Genomic DNA, 16,015 nt, shown 5'->3' on the forward strand with positions numbered 1-16,015 from the left:
CACCAATATAAAATAAAAAGGTTTTTTTTTAAAAAAAAAAATAAAGAAGCAGTGGGTTCTCCTTCCCACAAGCCACTCTCAATGACCTGACCCAGCACCACTGGCTCCTCACCCAACTCTCCCAGAAAATGGCTAGTTCTTGAAGGTGTTTCTTGATTATCTTTCCCTTCAGGCCAACTCAGTTTCTCTTACTCCTTACTATGACCCCTTTGCCCCAAATGGTGAACGTACACAGTAGGAGCTCAATAAATGTTCCCTTTCTGAATGAATGAAAGTATGAAGGTCATTCTTCCTTCCTTGGTGAACTACTCTACAGATGAGCTGTCACAGTATATAGACTTTATATCCACAGAATTTCTTAAATCTTGAAAATATCCATAAACTTTGGGCCAGTATTTTGCTTCTAGGACTCTCTCCTGCTGACATGGACAGGAATGGAAACAACAATTCTGGCAAAGAACGGTCATCAGAACACTATTTATGGCATTAAAAATGGAAAGCAACTCTAATAAAGAAAAACGGGGAAATTGTTAGGCATGTTAATTGCACGTGAATGATGAAATACTATGAAGCTGTCAAAAACTGTGCTTATAAAGAATTTTTCACGACATGAAAATGACAGCAAATGTAATGTTAATGGTATATCTCTGAGTGATAAAATAAGGATGATATTTCTCTTTATACTTCAGCATTTTATCAAATTTTCTTCAATGAGAATGTGTTTCTTTTAAAGATAAAGAAAAGCACTTAAAAGTCTCCAGTTTCTGAGTTTAAAGGTATTTGGTTTTTTTGAGGTCCCTATCTTCTTTTCTTTGCAAACGGTAGGAATTTTTTTAAATGTGACAGAATAGTCAAAGAAGGAACCAGTTTTACAGGTTTAATCCTATGAAACCCAGAGCTTCCCTTGGAAATGTCAGCAGTCCTCACCCTTGCTGTACCCCACTTCCCATGAAAGTGGAAAGGGACACCAGGGCTTACTCCAATCTCACTGACACCCGGGCTTCCCTGGTGGCTCAGTGCTAAAGAATACACTGCCTTGCCAATGTAGGAGACAAAGGGGACTCAGGTTCCGTCCCTGGGTTGGGAAGATCCCCTGGAGGAGGAAATGACAATCCACTTCAGTATTCTGGCCAGGATAATCCCATGACAGAGGAGCCTAGCAGGCTACGGTCCATGGGGTCACAAAGAGTCGGACGTGACTGACCATGCCACACACACGCACTGACATCTTCTGCTGAGTTAGTTAGGGTGTAGACACCACAACAAAAACAGAACATTGTCAACATTTCCTTGCTAAACCATACAAGATTCAATATATATATACACACACATACTTGATTCAACATGGTGGAGAAAGAGAAATGCATACCATGGACCACAAGAGGAAACTGACACATCTAAATTATTACTCTCATTATTATTGGTGCTGTTGTCGGTTTTTTTTTTTTTTCCTTTTTTCCTTCCTATGCCTGAGATAAGCACCAGTAACTAGACTCCTAAAATAGACACTTTTGTGACTCATTTCTTCTCCTTGAAGGCCTTTTTCAGCTGCATCCTTCCTGCAGTTCTCTTCTGAAGCCAGGGAGACTTTGCTGGCTTCCCTCTCTGTTTTCCCCTCTCTGTTTCTGACATGAAAGGCAGCCCCACTTTGCCAAGCAGCCGCCCTGGACAAGGGAAGCAGCTGGACAAGCACTGTCAGAGCTCATCCCAGCCCTTCTTCACTCCCAGGAAGAGGATGAAAAGTGGAACACAGACTAAAGATGACAAATGCCTGCCATCTGATGGGCTCAGCCCACTGCCCCTAAATCTCCTGGTTCCATCATTTCACAGGATGACCACAGGGACACATCACTGCTTCCTGGCCTTGAATCTTCCTAGGCAGCCTCTTGGCACCAGTGCCTGAGGCTCTCCGAGGAACAGCCAAGCTCTTCTGCCCAGTGGCTCGTTGACAAGAACTGGCTCTGGTCTCTGGAAACCTCCACTATCCCTGGATCAACAAACCAAATCAATCCCCCATTTTTTCTACTCAGTTTTCAAACAAACCCTCTGTGTAGTCAACAGGTATCTTCCAGCAGACAGTGACTACAGCCATGAAGTTAAAAGATGCTTGCTCCTTGGAAGGAAAACTATGACAAACCTAGACAGTGTATTAAAAAGCAGAGACATCACTTTGCAAACAAAGGTCTGTATAGTCAAAGTTATGGTTTTTCCAGTTGTCATGTATGGATGTGAGAGTTGGGCTGTAAAAATGGCTGAGTGCTGAAGAATTGGTGCTTTTGAACTGTGGTGTTGGAGAAGACTCTTGAGAGTCCCTTGGACAGCAAGGAGGTCAAACCAGTCAATCCTAAAGGAAATCAACCCTGAATATTCATCGGAAGGATGGATGCTGAAGCTGAAGCTCCAATACCTTGGCCACCTGATGTGAAAAGCCAACTCACTGGAAAAGACCACGATTCTGGGAAAGACTGAGGACAAGAGGAGAAGGGAATGACAGAAGATGAGATGGTTTGATAGCATCACTGACTCAATGGACATGTATTTGTGCAAACTCTAGGAGATAGTGAAGGACAGGGAAGCCTGGAGTGCTGCAGTCCATGGGGTTGCAGAGTCAGACTTGACTTAGTGACTGAATAGCAACAACAACAATCTTCCTGGGACCAGCAACATTGATGGTTCACCTGCCTGGTTCACCATCTTGTCAGAGATCAACAGGAAAGAGTGCCATGACTGACTAGTGATATCTGTCTCTGATGGTTGGGGGGCACTCAGGAGTACTGCATGTCCCCCAACTGCCACCACTGACCAGATCTGTCCCTCCACCTCCTCAAGGCTTGTGCTTGTATCTTTGCAATTTCATACCTTATGAGTGGGGTGGGAGGTTCCTCTCACATACAGCAGATAAAGTGTTAGTCGCTCCATCATGTACACCTCTTTGTGACCCTATGGACTACAGTCCACCAGGCTCCTCTGTCCATGGGATTCTCCAGGCAAGAATACTGGAGTGGGTTGCCACAACAGATAAAGCAACTGTCAATAAATAACCTCACCCATGCACCAGGAGGCCAAGGCCATGGTACCGCCCACCTAAATCAGGGGGACTGCACTGAATCCCGAGGACATGGGGAACACATGGAACTCCGTTGCAGCCCCTGTTCCCCTTCACACTGCCTTTTGCTCTCCCTGCCACACTCCTGCACTGCGTCCCTCCCCTCTCACTGCAGCAATCACTCCATTCTAATAAATCTATCACGCGTCTCCTTCTCCCTCGTGAGACAATAGATTCCTTTATGGCTGGAATCTCACCACACTCTCCTTGTGGGCAGAGTGGACGAGCAGAGAACAGCTTCTCAGTAAAAGATTTTTTTTTTTTTTTGATGTGGACCAATTTTTAAAGTTGTTATTGAATCAGTTACAATATTGCTTTAGTTATATGTTTTGGTTTTTTGGCCATGGGGCATATGGGATCTTAGCTCCCCAAACAGGGGTCAAACCTGCAATTCCTGTATCAGAAGGCCAAGCACTGGATGGTCAGGGAAGTCCCTCAATAAACAGTTTTGAATGGAATTCAACTGGGTCTCTGGATGAAAATCTAAAAGTAGATTGACATACACACTACTATATATAGAATAGATAACTAAGAACCTGCTATATTACACAGGGAACTACACTCAACACTCTGTAATAGCCTAGATGGGAAAAGAGTCTAAAAAGAATGAATGTAAGTATATTCATAACTTATTCCCTTTGCTGTACATCTGAAACTAACACAACATTGTAAATCAACTACACGCCAATAAAAAGTAATTTTTAAAAGTCAGTTCTCTTAGTCTCTCTATGGACATGAAAGAAAGAGGTAGAAAAGCTCTAAAATTGAACTCCAGGCCCTTCAGTTTCTAAATCAACTTTGCCTGTCCTCTATCATTTCACAGTTGTTCTCACATATAAATCAACACAAGAATGTGCTTAGTCGCTCAGTCGTATTCCACTCTTTGCGACCCCATGGATAGTAGCCCGCCAGGCTCCTCTGTCCATGGAGATTCTCCAGGCAAGAATCCTGGAGTGGGTTGCCATGCTTTCCTCCAGGGAATCTTTCCAACCTAGGGATAGGATCCATGTCACCTGTATTATAGGTGGATTTTTTACCCTCTGAGACACCAGGGAAGCCCAAACACAAGAATACTCAGGTGGAATCTTCCAGATGCAGTATCATTTGGTACCAACATTCAAATACTCTCTCTCACATATACACAACACACACACACATATGCATCATATATATTTACCGATAAGCACTAAAATACTGAGTCCTTTGGGGGACATCACCCTGATATTGGGGAAGGCCACTAAGCCTCTCAGGCTGAACTGTAAGTTTTCCAAAGCAATCAAAGAAGGAAGGATAGGTACAAAATTTCAGCAAGTTCCATGAGGCAATTCAAACTCAGGCTTTCAGAGGTTCTTTTTGGAAACTGCATTTGCTGTCAGTGTATTTATTAATACATTCCTTCAATGCAGAAAATCATTCACTGAAAAAACATGAATATATCTGCAAACCCATGTGTTAAAAGGATTTCATTATTTCACCTGAAGTTCCCTCTACAAAAAGAAAAACACCTAAATTTTATATACTGTCCAGTGTGTACAGCTCCTATTATCCCAGACAACTGTGCCTTTTGGTAATTTTCCTTAGTAGAAAATAATATTTAAATTCTTCAAATACTTCAAGGTTTGGGATGTTGATTTAAATCAGTTAGAAATTTTGTTTTAAACCAATGCTGATGCCAAATATATTACTAGAAGTTAGGTTATTTATGTCAGGGTGATTTTTGACAAAAATGTAGAGAAAACAACAATTGTGAAGAAATATGCAGCTGAAATTCTACTTCCATCACCGTCATCAAACCCAAGATGCTATTCTGCCTTTTGCGTTTCAGTTACATTTCCATCAACGTGGCCAGGATATCAATGGCATTGTAGTTTCGTGATTCTGTCCTACCTCAAAGTGAAAAGGAATTTGAGGGAGCTAGGACAGAAGGCTGATAGAAGGCCCACCAAAATTTTGTTTTCTCACAGTGAACTGATTTTCTTAGCTTAAACTTTACAGAAAAAACAGAAAGATGGATTAGAGACTGATGTTCTGGTAGTAGTGGTGGGTCCTGGTTTCTTGAGGATCCTGATGGAAGAAGCACTGAGCTGGGATCTTGGTTTCAGTTACACCCACAGCTAACCCCCTTTCCTGCCCCCTACGCTGGGCAGATTCCAGGAGTAAGCCCTACGGGCGACGCAGTGACCAAAGTGATGGAGAAATACACTAGACTTTGGAATTAAGACTCCAGACCCACTGAGGGCAGAGGCGATTCCTGCCTCTCAGAGGGAGCCACACTCAGCAAGAACATACCCCATGGACAGTGGATGGCCTGGGACATTGGCTAGTAATCCCTGGGCGGGGAGGAGGGGAGGGGGGCTTGCTTTGGGTTGTCTTTACCTTCTGTGGTCCCTGTCCTAAAGACCCTGAGAGAGAACATGGAAGAAAATAAGTGGGCTTTTAAAAATAATACTGGATTTCCCCTGGTGGCCCAGCGGTTAAGACTCCACACTTTCACTTCAGAGTGCGCTGGTTTGATCCCTGGTCAGGGAACTAAGATCCCATGAGCCACGTGGCATGGCCAAAATGTAATAATAACAATAATAAAGTAAAATAAATAAATAAAAATAAGACCATGTCAACCCTGATAGGCTTTGAGGAAACCAGGGGTGGGAAGCCCCCTGGGTGGGATGCCAGGGGAAAGAATCACAACTTCATGAGAGGGACAGCCCTTCACCTCCTCAAGCTGTCATTGGTCATCACTCCTGTGAGGAGCAGCAGGCACTGTAAGATGACTGCCTTGTACCTGGACCAGGCCACCACGACTGTCCACGGTTGCCTAAACTGACCTGAGGACCCCATCTTGCCACATTGCATGCATCAAAGTCTGCAAGGAACTGGATTAAAACTCACGCCTGACTCTTCACCCTGGGTTGATGTACAGGGACGGGCCAATGGAAAGGCAGGGAAAGAACCAGGGTAAACCTGGGACTCTGCAGGGTCCCAGTTCCTGATAATACCATCCAAAGTCTACTTACTCAATCCCTGTACTCAGGCCCTCTCCATGACCACAGACTCCTTCACGTTCACCCTCACCAGGGCAAGTGGATAAGGGCATCTTTATCTGCCTACAGTGCTGGGTCATAGGAACCTGAGCATTTCCACCACTAGAATGGCCACTAGCTTATCCATCCCAGTATTTCACCATCTGAACACAAGCTCAGGGAAATTTAGCCTCACCAAGGACTGTGGCCTGTTTTGCTAACTGATCCAGGCATATATAACAGGTGCTCAAAACTCTTGGCTGAATAGAATTGAATTCTGAAAGGAGTGCCAAGGAATCCCTGGTAACAGCTCAGAATGTTATCCTCTGCAGTAAAGCACAAAGAATATGGGGGTGGGGGTCGTGGAGGGGGGAAGGGAGACCCCAGTGCTGGTCTCCTTTGCTGTCCTCAAGCTGAGAAGCCTTAAATCACACGCCTGCCTTGAACCTCGATCTTCTCATCTGTGAAAGGAGAGGAGCTGACTCCACAGTGTTTCCACTGCTGTTACTTTGAGCCCCAGAGCTCTGCAGACATGCTTCTGCATAGGAGATGCACGGGGAACTCTGCCTTCATCTTCATCTGTTTTATTATGAGACGTCCCACAACTTTTCATTTGACTAAAGAATTCCACTGCAGACTTCCCCAGCAGTCCAGCAGTTAAGACTCCACTTTGCAATAAAGGGGTATGCAGTAAAACCTGGTGGAGGAACTAACATTCCACATGTCGTGTGGTTCGACAGAAAACTTCTTAAAAAAATTCCACCGCTAATGATAAAAGGTAAAAAAAAACAAAAACGCTTAACTTTTTTTTTTGCTGGTAAGACACTACCACCTGACAATGTTTATAATCCCTTAAATCTGGCTACACTGGCATCTCATGGATCCTAGAACACCGCTAAAGCCCTTCACTCCCCATGACCCCAGATATTCTGTTCCCTCTGCCTGGAATGCCTTTCCCTGGCCTCCCCATGGCTTCCTCTTTGCTGGACTAATTCCTACTGAAAGGTCACTTTCTCAGCAAAGCCCCTGCTGTTCTCAGATGAATCCAAGTCCTTGTTCTTCATTCTCATAGTATCTGTCCTATTTATTAAGAGTACTTTTCACAGTTAAGATGAACTAAATTGGTGCCATCTTGGGTCTAATGTCTGTTCCTCTGGCTAGATGATCATTTCCAAGAGGCTGAGGACAGAGACTGGGTCTGTTTTGTTCACCAACTTTGTCCTCATACAGAGCTGAACTCATACATCTTACCTGAGAACTGCTTCTTAAAACATAACAGAGATGCCTGGAGGGCTACAGTCCATGGGGTCGCAGAGTCGGACATGACTGAGTGACTAAGCACAGCCCAGCACAGCACAAGACACTGCATAAAATGCTCAGTAAGGGTTCAAGATTGCCGGGAGAAATATCAATAACCTCAGATATGCAGATGACACCACCCTTATGGCAGAAAGTGAAGAAGAAATAAAAAGCCTCTTGATGAAAGTGAAAGTGGAGAGTGAAAAAGTTGGCTTAAAGCTCAACATTCAGAAAACTAAGATCATGGCATCCGGTCCCATCACTTCATGGCAAATAGATGGGGAAACAGTGGAAACAGTGGCTGACTTTATTTTTCTGGGCTCTAAAATCACTGCAGATGGTGACTGCAGCCATGAAATTAAAAGACGCTTACTCCTTAGAAGGAAAGTTATGACCAACCTAAATAGCATATTAAAAAGCAGAGACATTACTTTGCCAACAAAGGTCCATATAGTCAAGGCTATGTTTTTTCCAGTGGTCATGTATGGATGTGAGAGTTGGACTATAAAGAAAGCTGAGAACTGAAGAATTGATGGTTTTGAACTGTGGTGTTGGAGAAGACTCTTGAGAGTCCCTTTCTGCAAGGAGATCCAACCAGTCCATCCTAAAGGAGATCAGTCCTGGGTGTTCACTGGAAGGACTGATGTTGAAGCTGAAACTCCAATACTTTGTCCACCTGATGCGAAGAGCTGACTCATTGGAAAAGACCCTGATGCTGGGAAAGAGTGAGGGCAGGAGGAGAAGGGGATGACAGAGGATGAGATGGCTGGATGGCATCGCCGACTCAATGGACATGGGTTTGGGTGGACTCAGGGAGTTAGTGATGGACAGGGAGGCCTGGCGTGCTGCGGTTCTTGGGTTTGCAAAGAGTCAGACACGACTGAGCGACTGAACTGAACTGAACTGACGAGTTCATTCCTGTGGAGTTACCATCCCACATACTCAAGACCCTGGACAAGCCAGGCCTTCATCACACTTCCCGTACAAAAGGAGAGAAGCCACACCAGCTCTGCCCCAGTCCTCTGGCTCACCCTCTGTCTTGTGTCACGTCTCAAGGTCACAGCTCACATCACCCTGGGATGCACCTTCCAGACCGGGGCTATCTAATGTGGAAGCCACTGGCCACATGAAGTGAAATGAAAAATTCAATTCCTCAGTCACACTGATCACCTTTCAAGGGCTCAACAGCCACGTGTGGCCAAGGGCTACTGTCCTGGGCAGTATACATACAGACCACTTACCACCATGGCAGAACTTGATTTCTATTATTAATTTTCTTTGGTGTATAGTTGATTTATACTGTTGTGTCAGTTTCTGCTGTACAGCACAGTGAATCAGTTATACATAGACACACGTGCTATGCTGTGTGCTGTGTTAAGTCGCTTCAGTCGTGTCCAACTCTTTGGGACCCCATGGACCATAGCCCTCCAGGCTCCTCTGTCCATGGGATTCTCCAGGCAAGAATACTGGAGTGGGTTGCCATGCTCTCCTCCAAGGGATCTTCCCAACCCAAGGATCAAACCTGCATCTCTTGCACTGGCAGGCGGGTTCTTTACCACTAGCGTCACCATCCACCCTTTTTTAGAGTCTTTTCCCATATAGGTCATTACGGAGTATCGAGTCGAGTTTCCTGTGCTATGCAGCGGGTTCTTATCAGTTATCTATTTTATATATAGTAGTGTGTCTATGTCAGTCCCACTGGTATAGCCACTATGGAGAACAGAATGGAGGTTCCTTAAAAAAACTAAAAATAGACCTGCCATATGATCTAGCAATCCCACTCCTGGGCATATATCCAAAGAAAACCAAAACTCAAAAAGATAAATGGACCCCAGTGTTCACAGCAGCACTAATTACAATAGCCAGAACATGGAAGCAACCTAAGTGCCTAACAACAGAGGAATGGATACACAAGATGTGGAACACTTTCTAGCCAGCACTGTTCTAGTGCCTGCTTAGCCTGACACACACCATATTTCTGGGTTGTCCTGGACCACATAGTCCCCTTTCTGGGTGTTGCCTTCCTTCCTAACACCATACCTGGAACTAGCTCACTGCTCATCTCCTCCAAAAGGACAGAGCTTTCATCTGTCAAAAAACTAACTTCTCTGATCCTTTAGTCTACCCCCCAGTTTTTAAATACTCAGTTTGATTTTTTTCATTATTTTCACAGTCTTTGCTAACAACTTCCTTCAGACGTTGGCCCTCTCAATGCTGTCCCCTCCCCCATTGCTGGACTTCTTCTGGAGGACCTGCCCTCATTCCCTGGGACTCCTAACTCTGGAGTCTGGGCAAAGCCCTGGGTTGGTTCCTAATCATTTCTGTCCTTCTGACACTGTGCCTCATTTGCTTCTTTTTTAAAAAAATTTTATTTATTTATTTTGACTGTGCTTGGTTTTCATTGCTGTGTGGGCTACCCTCTAGTTGCGGTGCACAGGCTTCTCATTGCAGTGGCTTCTCTTATTGTGGAGCACGGGCACCAGGGCATACAGGGTTCAGTAGATGTAGGCATGTGGGCTCAGTAATTGTGGCTCCCAGGCTCTGGAGCATAGATTCAGTAGTTGTGGTCCACAGACTTAGTCACTCTGAGGCATGTGGGATCTTTCCTGATCAGGGATCAAACCCATGTTTCCTGCAATGGCAGATGGATTCTTTTCTTTTCTTCTTCTTTTTTTTTTTTAACCACTGAGACACGAGGGAAGTCCCTGGCTCATCTGTTTCTAAAGAAAACTTTAGGCTGTTGAATCACAGCTCCAATATCTGCATTCATCTCTCACTTTTCATACAAGACTTGAGAAAAAAAATTGCTAGAGAGAAAACCTAAGCAAATCTGCTTTCTTGAAATGGACTCTCTTAACTTTGGGCTTATTGCTACTGAATTCATCATGGATTTGATTATTTTGTGATCATTTTCTCCAAGGCTTCTGTCTAATCTTTAGATTAGAGCTTTAAAGCAGTAATTCTTTCTCTCCTCTTTCATAACATCACATTAAAAAGGGATTTCTTCCTTACTTGATTCTCTGATGTTTGTCAATTATCCTCATGCAGCTGCTGGCCTGTATCTGGGCTCCTGCAGGAGCAGACACTGAGACAAAGATTCAGGTTTTCAAGTTACATCACTGGATCCCAGAATAAGAGAAGCCACTGCAATGAGAAGCCTGAACACCACAACTAGAGAGTAGCCCCCGCTTGCCGAAACTAGAGGAAAGTCCTAGGGAAATACACAAATACCCAGCACCAAGCCAGGTAAAATTCACAATGTCTAAATAACCAGGGAAAGATTACCAGTGGTGCAAAAGACCAAGAAAATAGGACCCAAGTTGAAGAAATAAAGCCATCTGTCAATACCAGCCCCAAACTGACACAGATGTTAGGACTGGCAGACAAGGATGTTAAAACAGTTGCTATATCGCATTCCAAAATTCAAAAAGTTACACAGAGATGAGGAAAATACTAATAAGGGTCAAATCGAGCTTCTCTAGATGAAAATATTTTCTAAATGAAAATGTCTGAGGTGAAAATATACTGGGCAGGATTAATGGCAGATTGGACATTTCAGAAGTGAAGTTGGAGATCTTAAAGACAACAATAATAGAAACTATCTAAAATAAAACAGAGAATGAAGATATTGCAACACCTCTCTCTCGATAATTAATATAACAAGTAGACAGAAAGTAAGTCAGGAGATAGGAAACAATCATACCCACCAACCTGGCCTCATTGACATTTATGGATCATGCCACACAACAACAGCAGAAAGCATGTTCTCTGCAAGAGCATACAGCACATTTATCAAAATAAGCCATATTCTGGGCCATAAAACTAGTCTTCATTAATGCAAAATGAATCAAGTCATACAAAGTTTATTTCCCATCCACAATGGAATTAAATTAAAAATCAACCACAGAAAGATATGTAAAAAACCACCCAACATTTGGAAGCAAAATAATATGTTTTTAAATAAGCCACATGTTAAAGAAGAATGCAAGGAGAAATCAGAAGGCTTTCTGAACCCCATGAAAATGAAAACACATCAAACTTTGTGGAAGGTCACAAAGAAGAAACTCTAGCACTACGTATTTATGCTGAAAAATGTTTAGATCATTGACTCTGGGGTCTACCTCTAAAAGATTAGGAAACGAACACAACCTCCATACTATTTTTCATTGTGGTTATATCACATAGCATTCCCATCAACAGTGCACAAAGGTTCCCTTTTCTCAACATCCTTGACAGCATTTATTTGTTTGTTTGTTTATATCATGGCCACCCTAACAGGTGTGAGCTGATACTTCATTATGGTTTTTATTTGCATTTCCCTGATGATTAGCGATGCTCAGCGTATTTTCATATACCTGCTGGTCATCTGCATGTCTTTGGAGAAACGTGTATTCTGTTGCCTTGCCTATTTTTTAGCATTTATTTATTTATTTATTTATTTATTTTTGGCTGTTCTGGGTCTTCCTTGCTGCATGCAGGTTTTCTCTGGTTGTGGTGAGTGGGCTTCTCTTGTTGTGGAGCCCGGACTCTAGGGCATTTGAGCTTCAGTAGTTGCAGCTCCTGCACGCTAGAGCACAGGCTCAATAGTTGCTGCCCACAGGCTTAGGTGCTCCAAGGTATGCGAGATCTTCCCTGACCACAGATCAAACCCGTGTCTTTCCTGTGCTGGCAGGTGGATTCTTAACCCCTGGACCACCAGAGAAGTCCCTGGCTATTTTTAAAATGAGGTCATTTGTATAGTTTGTTTTTTGTTTTATCTTGTTATTTGGTTGCTATTGCATTTAGGAGTTTCCTTTATATTGTGGATATTAACTTTTTGTCAGATATATAGTCACCAAATATTTTCTCCCATTCCACAGACTGCCTTTCCATTTTGTTCATTTGCTGTGCAGAAGCTTTTTATTTGCTGTAATACCCCAAAAGAACTACATATGATCCAGCAACCCCACTTCTAAGTACATATTCAAAGGAACTCAAATCAGTATCTTGAAGAGATAGCTGCATCCTCATGTTTATTACCACATTATTCACAATAATCAGGACAAGGAAGCAACCTAAATGTCCACTGAAAGATGAATGGATAAGCAAAATGTGGACATACCATATATGTATGCACATAGTATACAATGAAATATTATTCAACCTTGAAAAAGGAAGGAGATCCCACCATTTGTGGCAACTGAATGATACTAAGTGGAATAAGCCAACCACAGGACAAGTACCATGTGATACCACTTATATCAAACTCACAGAAGCAGAGAAAAGAATCATGGTTGCCCATGGCTCAGGGAGGAGACAGGGAGGCATTACTCAAAGGGCACAAAGCTTCCATTGTGTAAGATGAGTAAGTCCTAGAGATCTACTGCACAGCACAGAGTGTATAGTTAGCAGTACTGTACACTAAGAAATTTTCTAAGAGGACAAATCTTATGTTGGGCTTCCTGGTGGCTCAGCTGTAAAGAATCCACCTGCCAATTCAGGAGACTCAGGTTCAATCCCTGGGTCAGGAAGATCCCTTGGAGAAGGAAACAGTGACCCACTTCAGTATTCTTGCCTGGGAGATCCCATGGACAGAGGCTCCTGGCAGACTACAGTCCATGGAGTCACAAAAAGAGTCAGATATGACTTAGCAACTAAACTACAATAAATCTTGTTAAGTGTTCTTATGACACAAATAATAACAATAAATAGGGCAGAAGGTGATGGATGTCCTCATGGCATGGATTGTAATAATGGTTTCACAGATGTACCTTGTTTCCCACGTCATCAAGTTGTGTACATTTGATATACACAGCTTTCTGTAAGTCAGTCATACCTCAGTTAGGTGCTTAAAAAAACACAATTAAATTCAAACTAAGTAGAAGTTAGAAATAATACAGATCAGAGTGATAATGAATTAAATAAAAAGTAAACACACAGAAGAACAATAGAGAAAGTTGTTGAAACCCAATGTTGTTTCTAGAGATTATCAATAAAATTTACAGATCAGGAATGAGAGGAGTGTCATCAACACAGATTCTATACACATATTAATAGGACACCAAGTAAAAATTATGAACAACTTGATGCCAATATACTGACTACTTAGATGAAATGAACAAAATCTTTGACAAACAAGCTACCAAAGTTCATTCAAGAAGAAATAGATAACTTGAATAGTTCTCTGTGAAATAAATTGAATATTTAGTTAAAAACTTTAATATGTATAAAACTCTAAATCCAGAAGGTTTCACTGGTAAGTTCTACCAAACACTTAGGAAAGAAATAATATGAAGCCTACACAAACTGTTCCAGCTCCCATACAACTTAATTTATGAGGTCAGTATTCATCTGTTACTTACCAAAACCAGACACAGACATTATAAGAGAAGATAGACTAATATCCCTCATAAATGTAGATGCAAAATTATAAATAAAATTTTAGCAAATTGAACCCCAAAATATGTAAAACAGATAAAATATCACGATCAAGTCAGATGTATCTTAGACTCAAGGTTGGTTTGACATTCAAAAATCAATTAATGTTAATTCACTGTATTGACAAATTAAAACAAGAAATCTTATGATCATCTCAATAGGTGCATAACAAGTACTTGAAAAAATCTAATATCACTCTTGATTTAAAAAATAATTTTCAGTTAACTAGGAATACAGGGGAACTTATTCCATTGATAAACAGTATATTGAAAAATCCTATAGTTTACATTTAGTAAATGTTGAAAGACTGGAGTGCTTTCCTCCTAATACAGAACAAGACAAGGACGGCCACTCTCTCCCTTTCTGTTCAACATTACAGAAGCTCTAGCCAGTGCAATAAGACAAGGGAAAAAAATCTGTATTTATTGCAGACAACACGATCCTCTATAAGAAAAACTAAAATAATACACAAAAAGCTACTAGAATTAATATTTGCTTTAACAGGCTGAAGGATAATACAAGATCAATATGCAAATATCTATTGAAAGCTTAAATGCTAACAATGAACAATCAAAAGTTGAAATTACAATGAGATATCAAAAATTCAAAAGTTTAAAAAGAAACCCCATTTACAATAGCATAAATACATGATAAATCTGGGATTAATCTGACAAATGTTATGCAAGATCTGTACACTGAAAATGACAAAAGATTGCTGAGAGAAATTAAACACTTAAATAAATATACCATCTTCATTTGTTGGAAGACTCATGATTCTTAAGATGTCGGTTCTCTTCAACTTGACTGTAGATTCAACACAATCCTGATCAAAATCCCAAAACGGTTTTGAAGAAGAAGAAAAAAAATTATAGCACTTAAATGTTAAATTCAGTAGTGAATGCATATCAGTTAGGAGTCTTAGAAATTGTATCATAAGCCCAAAGGAAATGATGACCAGTGAGAGAAAAGAAAAGGCTCTAATTTTTGAAATAAGCAGAAAGGAAAGATTTAAGAGAAAGAACTATAAAATGCCTTAAGTATTCAGTAAGGTAGGTTACATTCTTCTCAAGCAATGGTATGAGAAAATAGTGTCGATTTCCTCTGTATGTGAGAGAGAAAAGAGCCAGGTTTCTCACGAATAGCAACCACTTCCTCCTGCAATCTCACCACCTCCTGTGGACCGAGGTCCTCAGACAGCAAAGCTTCTGAGCTATAATACTCCTCCTTCAAGCTCTCATGAAAGTGCATCAAGAATTAACAGCCGTTTCAGCATCACAAAGATAGTTTCAAATTATGTTCTTTATCTGCAGCTTCCAATTTACATAATAGATGCAAACAGCCTTGTTGGTTTCTCCAACCTCCAACTTGAGAAATTTCATCGTGTTTCCCTTACCTCTTTAACTATCACTTAAAAAAAAAAAAGCACAATCTTTCCCTTTATAACCACCTACATTTTAAAGAAGGCACATATTTTCAAGGTAAAATGAAATAAGAGATGAAGACAAGACCAGTCCTTCCTTGGAAGACAATAAATGTTTGTTATCTAATAAGTTGTTTTTAGGATTCTGCTTTCATTCAAAGTTTGAAAACACTGTGGAACTCCTGGGTTCAGGTCTTCTTTTCTTTCCAAATGCAGTGATTTCCAACTAGTTTGTTATCTTCTTTGGAGGACTGAGCCTCAAGATTTGTATCTCAAATGATTATTTCATACCTTTGGCAAGAACCTAACTGGTTATGAGGAAAAACAAATCATTTGTATTTTGAGGGGAGAAAAACATATGGTCTGCGGAAGAAATTTTGCTAATGAGAGAAAGATAAAGTATGATTCAAGAGTTCCAAATCTGTATGTTAAAAATATGCAAGAGAGGGAATAAGGGAAATTTGGAAGAGTGGGTAGAATGTGCTCACCCTGAGAGTGAAAGCCTTGAGTCTGTTGAGTTGGGTTGACATGCACACATGACATAAAGTGCATATCAAAGTGTATCATGTTGCTACCTCGAACACTGACATTAATGATCACTTTCTCATTTACCCCACAGGCCAAGTTTTCCTCTAAATTCAATACTATTCCTACTAACACAATCCATGCGGATGTATCCTGATGCCGAATTCAGTTCTGTTGACTGGGATGAAAATGCAAAAGAACATCCGTATGCAGGGTTGCCAAGGGGAG

General features: G+C 41.5%; 1 protein-coding gene across 2 annotated transcripts in view; it reads right to left on the bottom strand.

The window, feature by feature from the left end:
- Positions 1-16,015, bottom strand: part of SLC24A3 (solute carrier family 24 member 3) — a 424,237-nt gene that overhangs the window by 242,755 nt on the left and 165,467 nt on the right. The gene's annotated exons all lie outside the window — the stretch shown is intronic.

The sequence above is a fragment of the Giraffa tippelskirchi genome, chromosome 13 (genome assembly GCF_054371585.1).
Source record: "Giraffa tippelskirchi isolate mGirTip1 chromosome 13, T2T-mGirTip1v1.2.pri, whole genome shotgun sequence".
Taxonomy (NCBI): domain Eukaryota; kingdom Metazoa; phylum Chordata; class Mammalia; order Artiodactyla; family Giraffidae; genus Giraffa; species Giraffa tippelskirchi.